Source organism: Mustela putorius, unplaced genomic scaffold (genome assembly GCF_011764305.1).
Source record: "Mustela putorius furo isolate JIRA1106 unplaced genomic scaffold, ASM1176430v1.1 tig00003846_pilon_pilon_pilon, whole genome shotgun sequence".
NCBI classification, from domain to species: Eukaryota; Metazoa; Chordata; class Mammalia; order Carnivora; family Mustelidae; genus Mustela; species Mustela putorius.
The window spans coordinates 11,730,333-11,744,421 of record NW_025421999.1 but is presented as its reverse complement, the minus strand read 5'-3'; the positions used below and the strand labels follow the sequence as shown (position 1 = coordinate 11,744,421).

The 14,089-nt window shown below is 42.3% G+C and overlaps 1 protein-coding gene across 6 annotated transcripts in view; it reads right to left on the bottom strand.

The window, feature by feature from the left end:
• The window catches only part of PAG1 (phosphoprotein membrane anchor with glycosphingolipid microdomains 1), a 135,389-nt gene extending 132,150 nt beyond the window's left edge, over positions 1 to 3,239 (bottom strand). For 5 of the 6 annotated variants that reach the window (XR_006601506.1, XM_045063167.1, XM_045063166.1 and 2 more), the window contains exon 1: positions 2,730 to 3,239. The gene's annotated coding sequence lies outside the window, so the exon portion shown is untranslated. The remainder of the gene's footprint in view (positions 1 to 2,729) is intronic. The other variant, XM_045063172.1, reaches the window with a different exon arrangement.
• Between the last annotated feature and the right edge of the window lie 10,850 nt (positions 3,240 to 14,089).

Sequence of the window (14,089 nt, the reverse complement as noted above, 5' to 3'; positions counted from 1 at the left end):
TATTATTATGAGGATTAAAGGAGAATAGATGGAAAAAAACAAGATCAAAAGGAAGTTAAGGCTGCAAGGTCAAAAAGAACAGGATTTGAAATAAACAGACATAGGTTAAAATCCCAATGCTGATTTGATCTCACTGAGCTTCAGTTTCCTCATCTCCCAAGTGCAGACGAAAGCACCCACCTCAGTGAGGAGGGAGACAGTAAATTAAACACCAGCTGCATCACTAGAAAGTGTTCAATAAATGTTTATATCCTCTCTCCTGTTATACCTGTGACCTGCTTCCATTAACCTCCATCAGCAGCCATTCAGTCCCTGGTATCCAAAGATGTGTTTCCTATCATAGCAATGATAATTCTTTTAAAAAGATTTTATCTATTATTTGAGAGGAAGAGCGAGTAAGAGAGAGCATGAGAGGGAAGAAGATCAGAGGGAGGAGACTCCCAGCAGAGCTGGGAGCTAGATGCGGGACTGGATGCTGGGACTCTGGGATCATGACCCAAGCTGAAGGCAGTCGCCCAACCAACTGAGCCACCCAGGTGCCCAGCAATGATAATTTTATCAGCTTAATAATGCGAGACACTGGTGGGGTGCCTGGGTGGCTCAGTGCGTTAAAGCCTCTGCCTTTGGCTCAGGTCATGATCCCAGAGTTCTGGGATCAAGCCCCACATTGGGCTCTCTTCTCTACTTGGTGGGGAGCCTGCTTTCCTTCCCCCCCCCCCCGCCTCTCTGCCTGCTTGTGCTCTCTCTTGAATAAATAAATGAAATTTTTTTTTTTTAAATAATGCCAGACACTGGCTCAATGGCTTTACATCTATGAACTCATTTAATCCTCATCATAATCCCCTGAAGTAGGTACTACTGTTATCCCCAGTTTATAGGTGAAGGTACTGAGACACAGAGTTTAGGTAACTTGCCCAGATTCAAGTGGTAGGAGAGCCAAGAGCTCAGCTGCCTAGTCTACCCTCTTTACCACAGTGCAACAATGCTGATAGGGGTGAGTCTGTTTGAGAGTCCATGCTGGGATATGTTCTCTTCTAGACATAAGCAATGGATGCTCTCACAAAACACAATGTGTTGCCTAACTTTTCAACTTCTGAAACAACATTTTTGTATTTTCCTAGGATTCTTTAAAAACCTATGGTATGTTTTTAAATGTGGTGCCTATAACTAGCTCATCTTGTTTCATGTGTTGGAATACCATAAATAAAACCACTTCTCTTTCTAAAGACTGCCTAGATAAATCTTACATTATAACACACCCCTGAGTTTTGGTTGAAACATTTATTACAAGTCCAAATTTAAATATATATATATATATATATATATGTGTGTGTGTGTTTATATATGTATATGTATTATATATATATTTATATATAAAGTCTTAATGCTGTTTTGTTAAACTAATGACTTTGATACCAAATAATCTGAAAATTCTCCTTGCTTCTAATGTTCGGTCTTAACAGTCAGTAATAGCGGTACTACATGTAATTCAAAGTATTCCTTTTACAAATTTAACTGACTCAAATATTAAACATCAGTGATGATAATCTATTGCTCTACTTAAAAGGAATCTCTAGGGGATGGATGAAAAAGAAAGGTTGTAGAATTCTATCCTTCAAAGTAGAAAAGGATAGCTACCTATAAATCATGCCCTTTATTTATTAAGATAATTAAGCCCATCAGCACACTTAACTTTCAGACTCAACAAATGTCTGGGATGAACAATTTCCACTTTTTCTACAACAAAGGGGATGTGTTCAAAAAGGGTCCTCTGCAAGCTCTCTGCACAATGCATGCTATTTTAAAACATGATTTATGTGTCTAATTCCTGGAGCTGCCTTGAAAAATACACTGGGTTTTTCCTCGCATGCTACCTATTAGGAGAAGACACTCCAATTTGAAGAGTGCACTCTGTTTCACACTACAGAACGCTATATCATGTCAGCATTTTCATTAAATACTGTTCAAGCTGGACCTTAAACAAATGGAACGGAGAGCCACAGCTGCAGCCACTGCAGAGACACAGTTATCCCGCCGGGAGGCTTATATAAGAGGCGCAGGACAGGCAGGGTGAAACCCAAGTGCCATCATCAGAATCCTATTCCTTTGAGACTTGCCCACATTCTTGAAATGTATGAAATCACATACAATGAACGCATTTCTCATTTTATTTGCCTTATGGCACAAAACGCTGTATTGACTTACAAGTTGTTTTCTCCCCAAAGGACTGGACTCCAATTAAGGAAACGCTGGCAACTTCTGCCTAGGGGAAGAGTAAAGTGGGATGCGCGGGAAGCCGGAAGGGCTGGGAAGGAATGACTTAGCTCCCACCTCCAAAGACCTACTGCATCCAGGAATATTACAGGAGTCACTCCCCGCAGGACTTAGGATAGAGGTAACAAGACCCTGCACGCACCCTCCACTGCCAAACACACACCGTCAAGGGGCTCGCAACTTGCAATCAGCAGCAGGCGAAATGCCCTCCCAGCACCTGTCCTCTCACAGCACGTTTCCAACTGGCACGTTCGTCAGAGGCTGCTGCCAGCCCGCCCTGGATTGCCTCTCCCCGCGTGCCGGGGTCTGCTTCTTCGCACCCTGAACTCCCCGAGACGGAGCCCCGCTCCTAACAAGAGGGGCCGCCCCAGCTTCCCCCCCGCCCCCGAAGGTACTAAAAACGCACCTCCCCTTCCCACGGCCCCCTCCAACTTCAGAAACTACAGTCAACTCACCGGGACGCAGGAGACAGGGAGCCTTCCGAGGGGACCTTGCTCCGCGGCGCTCAACCTCGCTGGCCCCGCACTGCCGGGGCGACGGCGGGTGCCAGGCTAGGCGCTGTCGCTCCGCACCAGCCACCTCGCTCCGCCGTGCCCGGAGCCCGGCACTCGCCAGGGCGCACGGCCCGCCGGCGGCGGCCGCAGCGGCGACCGAGGCTGCACCCGGCCGCGCGGACCGAGAGCTGCAGACGCCACCGACCCCGGAGTGCGGCGCTCCTAGCCCCCGATGCGTGTCTGCGGCTCCGACGAATGGCGACTCAGCGAGGAACGCCGCAAGGGACAAGCCGAAGCGCTGTTAACCCGCAGAGCCTCTAGCCCGCTCCCGGGCGGTCGGTCACATCGCCGGCGCGCCGGCGGGGGAGCTAGCGGGCGGGCACCGCAGTCCGCACTCGCCGCCGCGCCGCGGAGAATGACAAGCGCCGAGGCGGAGCAGCCGTGCGGGGCGCGGGGCGCGAATGCGCATGATCCCGGCCCGCTGCGGCACGTCACGGGGGAGGGAGGGGAGCTGGGCGGGGCCGGGGTGGGGGGCCCCCGGGGCGCACTCGGGCGCGGCGCCCTGCTCCCTCGCGGGAAGGTGCAGGAAGTCTCCCGCCTCGGGTTTTCTGGACCTAAAAGCTGCGTATTTGAACTTGTCTCCAGAGCCCATTGTCCCTTAAAAACCACTGTTTACTCTAAGCGGTCTTTAGGGCGCTGGGCAAGCCCAGGAAAGCCAGTATAACTCAGGTTATAGCTTAATCGTAGAGGACTGCGACCATTGTCCTCTACCTGGCTGTACATTAAAATAACTTGGGAAGCTTTTAAGAGCCCTTTGCCCTGACCGCACCTCCGGAATCCAGACTCCGTACGGGGAGAGGCGCAGGTATCGGTTGGTTGTAAAGCTTTCCAGATGATACTGACGCACCGCAGAGGTTTTCAAACCCTAATGTGTGTGTCAGAATCTTCTGAGGATTTTGTTAAAATGCAGGTTTCTGATTCAATAGGCCTAGGCGCCAAAGGAAGATTCGTCATCTCTAACGAGATCCCAGATGATGCCGGTGCTGTAAGACCAGACCATGTTATCTTTACTACTCCAAGTGTAGTGTAGAAGAATCTGGAGCAGAGCTTCTAAAATGCTGAGTGTGAGAATCTTCTGAGAAGTGTTTTGTTGTTTTTGTTTTAATTGCAGAGCACATTCCCAGGCCCTACCCATGTGGTTAGCCTCTGAGGCGCTGCTAATTCCATTTGTAAAAAGCACTCCCTGTAAGGCTGATAATGGGTGTTGTTTGACCCAAACTAAAGGAATTAGGCCCCCAACCTGGAGTCGGGCATACACTTTCGCAGTGAGAAGGGCCAAGCTAGATCTAGAACTCAGAACATCTGAGTCGGAGTCCAAACCTAATGGTATTTTATCTAACTAGTCCAAATTTTCTGCAATTATTATTCATCGCTTTACTTGGTAGGAAATCTATATAAAACATATGAAATACACATGCACACAACGCATCCTGTATTCTTTACACATATTAAAGTGGCTTAAAGTTGGGTGAGGGGGAAGGGTCATTAGGAGGGGAGGGGTGGAATAAGGGATGTTAGATGGTCTGTCCCATAGTGCACTGCAGAGGAAAGGGTATGTAGGAGGGAACAAACCTTAGCTTCACCCTAGAGCCTGAAATGGAAGATCCAGGAATGAGCTTTGGCCTCTGGTCTCATAGCACAGATTGAAACTCGGGTGTTCAAGAGCTTATGATTATATCGTGTGTCACAAATATTACCTCAATGAAATCTCAAAATGGTCTGGGATGTTGGATAAAAAAGATAATGGGCCCATTTTATAGATAAAAAAGGATGCTCTGGACATTAGTTGACTTGCACAAGCAGTGGCACTTGAACTAGAGTAGAGATATCAATGGTGGACATGGTTTCTATAATTCAAAGAACAGTGGTTCAGATCTCACAAGGAAAATGGCTTCTGTGTTTATTGTTCACATCCTTTAAAGGTTGCGCCTAGATTTTGAGTTAGAAAGCATTTCGTTTTTGTGAGAGGAATTGCGTTCTATATCCTCACTCCATTTTTGCAGCTCTACAAATGGAATGCAAAATGTTTTGTTCAGAGAGCATCCCAGTCCTGGGACATCACAGTTACATAATGCAGGCTTCACCAACAAGTTCAAAGAGCAATGCTCATATATTCTGGTGGCAAGTGTAATTACCATCCTCATTTTATTCAGGCCCAAAGAAGTCAAGTGATTTAGACAAAATCCAGGCAATGTAGTCTCTGTCCTTTTCTGCTCTCCTTTTACCAAATGACATACTGAAGATTATTTTTCATTTCCAAATTTTTCATATCAAGATATACCATCATTAAATTAGAACCAAATGTATTTCAAAGTCACTCCTTGATACAGAACCAAAAATATGAGGAACAATTCTTATGTTTGTGAAAAATTCTATAGACTATATTCTCAGTCAGTGTAAAAGTTTTGGGCTGAAGTATGTGATACTTATACGCAATCTTTCAATGCACATGTTTGCCTTGGAATCCTACCTACCTTTATCTTTGCTTTTAATGTAAATTTTCCTTACAGCTATTCTTCTGTGTGATTATGAAATAAAAAAAAAAAAATGGCTGATTAAAAAAGAATTCTCTGTAAATGAAGGAGCTGGTTGTAGAGTTTTTGTTAGTTCAGTTTTTAATAAGAAAATATTTTAAATAAATTTTAAAAAGCCAGAGGTAGTACACTAGTCATATTAGGACCTTTAGAAGATCCCAGAATTGTCATCCCGTTTCCTTAGGTGTAAGAAACTCCAATAAAAATATTTATCTGTATAGTATATAAATTCATTTGCATATTGACATTAAGAAATCTAGAATTTAATTACATAAAAGTTAATTAGTATGTCCCATTGCCATTGTATTTTGAGCCACTATTATTGGCACTAAACACATGAACTGTGTAATATTGGTTTAATATTGACTGTCTTAGCATTAACCATATCTGATTAAGAATTTGCTTCTCATTAGTTGGTGGTGTTATCTGGCAGGAATAGCAGCTTAATTGGTTTTGTTTTGTTTTGTTTCCTCTCTGAGGTCTGCATTCTTTATGGGTCAGCAAAGCTTGCTCTTTGGGTGAGAATTTCTTCATTCAGTGCCTCTAAAAGTCCCAACAGTGAGGACTTCAATTACATAGATGCTAGCAACTCATTAGAGAAACTGTACCTAAAATAGATTTTTATTAAACTCTTTTGGCTAAAGCCGAGCTGAGAAGTCTAGGCCCCCAAATTTGTTAATTACATTTCTTCAACCATTTTACTCAAAGAGCTTCTCTGACATGAAAAATCTTCCAACCTCTGCCGACTTCATACTTGTAGTCCATAACTTGGACCTGAAGTCCAAGGTGACTGGCAAAGCTGAGACGGAAGTGGGAACACAGAATTAGATTTCACTAGGCAAAAACTAACGTTACCATAAAGATTAATACAAGTTGTGCTTGATTTTTGGACATGGCTTATTACAGTTTGCTCTGTTTGAACACTTGCAGCTGCTAGTAACTTCACTGGAAACCATAGCTGAATCTCTGGTGGAGGGTTGCGGGGGGTGGGGGGGCATAGGGAGATTAGCATTCTTTCTTTTTCCCTTGGGAAACTTTGAAAAACGATTGGAAAGCCCAATTCCTCTTGCTCTAACCGAGGGAATTTACCAAGCGCCTGAATTTTTACTTCTAGCTTGATTGTTCTAAATAATTTATTTAGAACTTAGAACAGTCGGGATGCCTGGGTGGTTCAGTGGGTTAAGCCGTTGCCTTCGGCTCAGGTCATGATCCTGGGATTGAGTCCCGCATCGGGCTCCTTGCTCAACGGGGAGCCTGCCTCTCTCTCCGCCTCTGCCTGCCTCTCTGCCTGCTTGTGTGCTTTCTCGCCTTCTGACAAATAAATAAATAAATAAAATCTTAAAAAAAAAAAAAAAAGAACTTAGAACAGTTCTGTTGTTGTCGTCTAGGTTGGGGTTTGTTACATTCTGCTAATGTAACAAACCCCAACCTAGAAAGGAAATTAGCACTGGGTGCGGATTCTGGCCTCATGGTAAGAGTAGGGTTTGGCACTGGGACAGAGAGAATTTGGGGACTGAAGAGGAAGACTGGCTATGGACTTTGGTGGCTGAAGAGCAGAGGCTGGGGGAGACTGGGCATCAGCAGTCTCTGAGATCAAGTTGGCAGAAGTCTGTACTTGTGACCAAAAAGAGAAAGAGCATCGAAACTGTACCTGGAGCTTTGTGCTTTTGTTTCCACTTAAAGATCTTAGGGGTCCCATGTTTGACCTACCCTATAGGAAAGAATGATAGGAGATTAATAAATAGATTACAAACCCCTTATAAATAGATAGAAATAGGTAACTGCTTTAAAGAACTACTGTATAATTTTAATGTCTAAGAATTATATCTATGCCCTCTAATTGCTCCCAAATTGCCCACGGACAGAAGAAAGTGGCTGGTGGAGAAGCCACATGCACTCTTGGGACCAACCACACAGAACCATCTAGCTCCAGCTGCTCTCATCTCCTGTCTGCTGAAATCACATGGCTGCCATCTGTAATTACCTAACATGGAGTGCAGATAGCTTCAAGCACATAGTAGGTTCTTAATAAAAGCTGGCTGTTAGTATCAGCTTTGTTTTCTCTCCTAGAGTTAAAATCTGCCACTCGCTGTCTCCTAATGTCCATTTATCATTTTAATGTAAGCAGTGATTAACTAGATTTTAATGGAGTGCTTTCCTTTTCTGACAGAAGACTTAAGAGTGACTCCAGGGCTCTTCTGAGAACAGGGGAATCCTGAAGAAAAGGCTTTCAGGGGAGATCAAGACAAAGCCTGCTAATGTTACTCTGTGGCCTCACGCTGTATTGCAGGGAAAATGCAGGGCTTAGGACTTGACGTGTGTAGATCTTTCTACTGGGGGAAACAAATGATGGCGGGAAGAGAGAGAGTACTTAACAGAGCGTGCCTTAAGGAAATGTCTCCACATTACAATTAAAGAATGGATATTCCCATCACCTTCTGGCATCCTGACCCTACACATTCCTTACATTTCTATCCCACCATCTTCACTCCCATTTATGCCTATAAAACTAAGTGGATACTCATTACGTTGCCAGAGATTTCTTAGGTTCACGTTTTAATTCTTCTGCCTTTACTATCTCCATAGAATGTAATTCTTACACACCTACATTTTAAGTAGTCATCAGAGGATACCGTGTTTCATTAGTGATAAACCATTTGTCAGTCCACAAATAACAGATCTTTCAAGACTGGGAAAGGAAGATGTATAAAATTAGTTAGAGTTTAAGTTCTAAGAGAAGCTGGTTGCACAGTCTTCAGAGTCAGAAAGTTGTAAAAGGTATTTAGTGGCCAAAGCATGTCTCTCATTTCTTGCCCTCTTGTAGATTTTCCTTCTCCGTTCCCATCCTCTCGACATTTTTTCAGCAAATAGACGTTTCTGCTCTCAGATCCTGGAGTAGAGGCCGTCTCTTGCTACAGAGGATAAAAGATGACAGGGCGAGGAAATTCAGCATACTGTGGCGTTCTTCTTGAGTCAGTAGCCAATTTAGAAATGCACGAATGTGCACTGTTTACATGGGTTTCTTCCTCGGTCTAGATAGGTTTCCTTATCTTGAAAATGAGGATAATAATAGTGGCTATTATTAATCTCTGTTCAGCCATTTACCTATTCCTACTTCCCCATGTAGAAAGAGTATCCAGTTTCTGCTAAACTCTCTTCCCTTCCCTACTCCCCAAGAAAGAACCCCTTCTAGAGAGAAGTGATGGTCAATACTAATGAATGCTAGGGAGAGTGAGGGCTCCCTCAAGTTTCTATACACTTGGCAGTGGTCAAACCTACTACTGTTCTGAACAGGCAACAAAAACTGCTGGAATTTGAGATGTTACTTGTGTGGTTGGTGGTCAGACCCTCCGTGGAGTCTCAAATGCATTCTTTGGGGAAATGAATAAAAACACAATTGTGTAGCCTGAAGGGAAGGCAAGGGACCTTGGAGATCTCACAGCAATTCCTATAGAGAGAAGAATTGCAGGGGAAAAAGCCATAAAGTAAACCATCACTCCAAGATGTCTTATAAAAACAACAGTTGGTTTTAGAAATATTTAATCCCAAATTCCACTGACGTGCACGTGGTATTTCCTGTTTCTGGAAATGTAGAAAAAAAATAAAGCTCTGTTTGAAAGCAAGCAAGCAGAGCCAGATGTTGGTGTTGGTAATGACCCGCAGCGCCCAGCGCTCCTGTGGCGGCAGTCAGGAAAATGCATGACAGCTGTCTGAAGCCATGGGAGCTTAATTTCTCTTGGCCAAAAAAGAAACAAAGTGTAGAGTCTGTTTTGTTTATATATACAAAAGGACAGCTGAACCCAAGAGACATTATTTTGGTTTATAGAGCCAGTAAGAGCAATTTAAAATATTATTTATATTCCTTTGACATACTTGGTCCAAATCACTTATTTGAGGAGTGTTCACTACCCAACCAACTATAGCTGTTGTCTGGGTTTTGTCGTTTTTTAATTTTTTTCTGTTTGTTTGTTTTGCTTTTTGTTTTTAGAAAATATTAGACTATTGAATTTTAAAACCAAGTATAGGCAGTCTGATAGTGGTTTGCTTTGTCCATATGAATAATTAGAGTTTTTTTGTGAAAATACACGACGGAACTTCTTGATTAAAAGATCTTTGGGGGGGACACCTGGGTGACAGTCAGTTAAGTGTCTGGCTTTACCTCAGAGCAAAGAACCCATGATCCTACTGTTCTAGGATTAAGTCCCACATCAGGTTCCCTGTTAAGCGGGGAGCTTGCTTCTCCCTCTGCCTCTGCTCCCCCTGCTCATGTGCTCTCTCTCACTGATAAATAAATAAACAAACAAACAAATAAATAAATAAATAAATAAAATATTTAAAAAATAAAAGATCCTTGGGTAAGGGCACCTGGGTAGTGTAGTTGGTTAAGCATCCAACTCTTGGTTTCAGCTCAGGTTGTGATCTCAGGGTTGTGAGATCAAGCCCCACGTCAGGCTCTATCTCAGCGTGGAGTCTGCTTGAGAGTCTCTCAAGAGAATCAACCTCCTGCTCCTGTTCTCTCTGTCTCTCTCAAATTAAAAAAAAAAAAAAAAAAGAGCATTGGGTTTACAGAAGTGATTACAACCTACTTTATCTTTTACTATACACCACCTTAAATCTTCTATTTTGGTCTAACTAGTTTGCTCTTCACTGCTTCACTATCCTTTGTCTTTCTTGCTTTTGTGTTTGTTGTTTTTAAACTGAAGTTCTAAGCTGCATCTCTGTCCAAATACTAGCCGTGCTCTAATACCTAATTCATGTTTCACCACATTCGTGAAGTTGACCTTGGTCATTTCAGCTGCTCTGCTGGAGGGGTCTCTCCTCTTGGGAGCCTCTGAAATACCTACTATATCAATCCACATTGCACTCCTCCAAAACTGTTCCTGGTTCCTGGCCCAGACCTTCCAAAACCCTTGGAATTTTCTGAGTGAGAGGATTGTGTTATGATATACATAATGAGCCCCCATGGACCATACCTGAGTTTTTGCTGATGAAATGTGGAGCAAAATCAACCAAATACTTAGAAGGTTGGAACCTTCAGCCTCACCTCCTAACCCTCGGCAGGGGGACAGGGAAGCTGGGGATTGAATTTAATTGCATGCCCAATGATTTAGAACATTACCCCTATGGAGTGAAACCCTGATGAAAAACTCAGTACACCAAGGCTTGGGGAGCTCTCAGGTTGGTGAACATGTTGATGCGCTGGGAGAGTCATGCACCCTGACTCCACAGGGACAGAAGCTCCTACACTCAGCATACTTCCAGACCTTGTGCTGTGTACTGCCTCCTCTGGCTCCTCATTTGTATCCCTTATTACAAAACAGTAACCGTTAAGTACAGTGCTTTCCTGAGTTCTGGGAGTTGTTCTACTGAGTTATCAAATCTGAAGGAAAGTTGTGTGAATCTCTGAATTTGTAGCTAACTCAGACAAGTACAGGAAGCCCGGGAACCCCACTTGCAGCTAGCATGTGATGTAAGGGCAATCTTACCGGAAACCCCACCCTTTTATTTGTGGGATCTGATGCTAACTCCAGTTAAATAGTGTCAGAATTTAATTGAACTGTTGGGGCACCCATTTGGTGTCAGAACACAGTATTACATAGTGCATTTAAAAACACACCATGTTTTTGCATTGCCTTATTTATAGCTTTGATTATCATATGGCAGAAATGATACCACCAGCTCAAGATGAAAAAGAGAGCAATTATATCAAGTGTTTATATCTTTATCAGTCAAGCTGCAATGTTGATTGATGGTTAGGGAAGTAATCAACAAATTTGAGTATGTACATTCCATCCCTTCAGCTGGACTGAAGGCTTCTGGAAAATTGAGTTCACATTTTCAACATCTATATATATCAAACCATGCCTACTGCTTTGTCATCAAATTCCTAAGTACCAATGACCTGTTTTACAGTTTATATGATGATGTACAAATAGGTCCTTACTAATTACAATACTCACCTTGCATTACATGCTTATTTAACAGTCTTCTCCCTGTGGACATTGCTTTAATACTCTTCTTTCTCTTCTTATTTCATGAACAGGAAATGCTAAGCCATAGAAAAGCATCTTTCTTAGGATCTCAGAGTAAGCCAGAACCAGAATTGAAATTCAAAGTCCATTTCCCCTAAATTTCCAAGCCTATTACTTAGCTTATCACACCCTCCTTAAGTAGTAAGAGCTACTGGTCATTTTTACTTCCAACGACTACATGGATAATGATAGTGAAGTAGCCATCAAAATTCAGAATCAGGTTTTATTATGCATGGTGTGCTTGTCATTCATTTTTAGAAGGGTTTTTTGGCCTTATATTTATGCTAGTAATTAAATCCAATGTCTTCTTCCCAAGTCAAGTCAATGAATCACTTATAATGATAGAAAAGTTTAGGAATCTAACTCAATTTAACATGTACATGATTAAAGATGATGAGAAATATACCTCAAGTATTGACAAAAACAGAAACAGTTAAATAAAGAAATCTCAAAGGTATAAAAATAATTGCATTGCTTATCTAGCAGGTTAAAATTTAATTAGCTCTATCGTGTCGTAGCTGGGCTCACTTTTTTTGAGTCTTCATGTTATAAATCAGAATGGAAACAGTAACTTTAGCAGGCAGAGTTTTTAATGGCTATGGGGACTACCAGCCAACAATTTATTTCACACTGGAGAACAGAGAGAAAAATCTCATTTTATTTTATTTGATCTATTGTTACTCTTCAGAAGTAATGACTTGCTTTTCGAACACAAAAAACTTTTACTTTATTACTAACAGAATCTCTAAAAATGATGGCAACTGGAGTCAGGGAACTGTCATTACTGTCATTCGATTTGACAACATGCAATCATGTCCATTAAGAGCTTTACGTTCTCTTTGAACGTGTGGTAGGAAACTTCAAAGTTTATTTAACCTACTGCTAAGTACACAACAAGCTCAATAATAAACATGTGTTGATAGGCTATGTTTCCAACCACTTCCCTAGGAGCTTTATCTAAATGGCAAACATTGACAGAAATCATTGTTTTCTGAAGTCGTAAGACTCTACTTGTGACCCTTTCTTAGAGACAAAGTGGATCATTCTGGGGGTCATTTTGTAGTTAAAGGAAAAGTTCAGGGTCCCTCCCTTCTAGAATACTCCTGCATAAATGGTGACATGCTTCTGACCTTGGACTTCTGTTCCATACAAGCTTTTTTATGCATAGCTCTTGAATGGGAGATACCTGAGTGATAGGACTTGTCCAGAAGAGGCCTCAGAGTTGGCCTGTTTTAATTATTTCAACAGTATTTAATTTGGGGGGGGGGTCCAGGTCAGTTTTCTTTTAAGATCCACCTCTTGGGATAATTTCAAATGTTCAGATTTTCAGAGCAATGTCTCTACTAGTCTAGACTCTTCTGAAATAGGGATGATAAGGTCTACTATAGGCCCACCCTCCTGGGACCACAAAAAAATTCGTGGGGGGAAAAAGTGGCTTTGATTAGAGGTTTGTATCTGCTACAGCAGGGAGCCCAGAGCAGTTCTTCTTTTATGTAAGAGAGAGCTGGTAACAACATTTGGCCTGCAGCACAGTGGTTAGCAACGTGGGCTCTGGGGGCAGGTAACCCAGGTTTAGAGGCCTTCACTGACAGGTACAGAATCCTAGTCGAATCACTTATTCTCTCCACGTCTCAAGAAGCCTCCTTTATGAAATGTAGCAACAGCTTTTCTTATTTAATATTTACTAACAAGATACCAAACAGAACGAATGGTTTTTAAACATTTGGCACAGTCTCTCCAACCTAGAAAGTGTTCAGCTGATAGTGCTTACTCTGTGCCTGGGGAAGTCTGCACATTACGTACACGTAAATCCTTTAAATTTCACAGCGTGAGATACTACAGGCCATTTGACAGATGAGCAAACTGAGGCACATTCAGGCTAAATAGTTTGTCCAAGAGCATAAAGCTAGTAAGTAGCAGATTGCCTCTGCACCTTTGAACTCAGGCCATGTAACTCCGAATCCATGCATTTAGCCGTTTCTCGGATCAATACGAGTGATGTTTCATTATTGTTGTTTTCCTTCCTGTAAGGCTTTCCAACTTTGTGGCACAGACGTGACCTTTGTTCCCTCAAGTCTTGTGTCCCAAGAGACCAGCAGCTGCCTCCCCCTTTTGCTAAGCCACTCATAATTCACGACAAGCTACTTATCACTTGCACAGTTCCCATAGTGAAGGTTTTTCAGGAAAAGCTGAAAAACCGTATATGATGAGTTACATTCTTGTTTGGATTTTGACACTCTACTGGCCAAGGGTGCTTAAAGATCTTCTCTGGGCCTTAATGTCCTAAATTATAAAATGACTGATTCAAACTGGAATATTTTTACATATCTTCCATATCTAGGATTTCACAGTAGTCTACTTACTTAAACTGAAATATTTACTAAATATTTTACTAAATGAGAACATTGTGGTCTTTGCTAGGATGAAAAAAAAATTAGTAGAAATAAAAATGATAGAAAGAACAAATAAATTGAAGCTGTAATTGCAACTAAAGAAAGACTGTGTGAGTTGGGAAGACTTGGACTCAAATACAATTTTTCTCTCCTTCCCCCCCAAAAGATTTTATTTATTTATTTACTTGGGAGAGAGTGAGAAAGCAAAAGCAGGGGAGTAGGGCAGAGGGAGAAGCTGGCTCCCCACTGTGCAGGGACCGCTCCCCCGCAACCCAAAGCAAGATTCCATCCCAGGATACTGG